Source organism: Galeopterus variegatus, unplaced genomic scaffold (assembly GCF_000696425.1).
Source record: "Galeopterus variegatus unplaced genomic scaffold, G_variegatus-3.0.2 Scaffold93875, whole genome shotgun sequence".
NCBI lineage: Eukaryota > Metazoa > Chordata > Mammalia > Dermoptera > Cynocephalidae > Galeopterus > Galeopterus variegatus.
The window spans coordinates 1-865 of record NW_007819986.1 but is presented as its reverse complement, the minus strand read 5'-3'; the positions used below and the strand labels follow the sequence as shown (position 1 = coordinate 865).

At 60.6% G+C, this 865-nt stretch overlaps 1 pseudogene; it reads left to right on the top strand.

Annotated features, from left to right (window-relative positions):
• The first annotated feature begins 133 nt into the window (after nt 1-133).
• Nucleotides 134-851, top strand: LOC103584731 (annotated as a pseudogene).
• Nucleotides 852-865: the final 14 nt, after the last annotated feature.

The following is an 865-nucleotide window of genomic DNA, read 5'->3' as shown; positions in this document are numbered from 1 at the left end:
GCACAAACGCCGACATTCCCGAGGAACACACGGAGGAGGAGGATGGACGGCAGGGAGGGAGAGAGAGCGGGAAGAAGAAAAAGGAGGAAAGAGGACGCGCAGGACATGGACGCAGGCGACAGGGTTGTGGCAGAGCCGTGACAGGAGCTGCAGTTCCCGAGCGGTCCCGGAGCAGAGCGCACGGAGCGGGCGCGGTGCCAGCGGCGAAGGCTCGGGGAGACGGCCATGATGTGGCACCGAAAGTGGTTTCCAGTCCTTCAGCACAGAGAAGTGTGACAATGACCACGTATGCCGACGAAGGGGGCGCTCAGCTGAAAAATACTGGGAACTCCATCCACGAGCAATATCAAAAACCAGACTGGTAAGAAGTCACCGCCTGGGAAACGCGCAGATGTGTGACATTGGCTAGATGACAAGCGCCAGCTCTCACGTCCGAGGCCACCAGTCAGGAGCACTCAACCATATCCCCGCCAGCGATTAGGAAAAAGACCGGAGTCCCCAGGAAAGCCTTTGAATAGTCACCGGCCATGCGGAGAGAGCCCTCTTCCGCGGTCCACAGCAGGCCGGCTGTCCCTAGGCCAGCTGTCAAAGCCCGGTGCTCTGACGCTCAGGGGAGGCCATCAGGGAGTTTATGGACCCGCTTAGGATCTGCACCCAAAGCCACAGAAAAGAATTCGACGTGCACAGGGCGCCCGGCACTGAGAGAGACGACTCCCAGCTGCAGAGGCCGTGGGGGCTCTGAGTGAGGAGAAGGGGCGGTCTCGCCAAAAGAAGAGCCGCCTGCATAACTTACCGTCGTTCCGAACTGAAGTTTGTCGCGAAAGCAGCTCTGGCTCAGAGGCCGGGTCGCGGTGCACCGGGACCG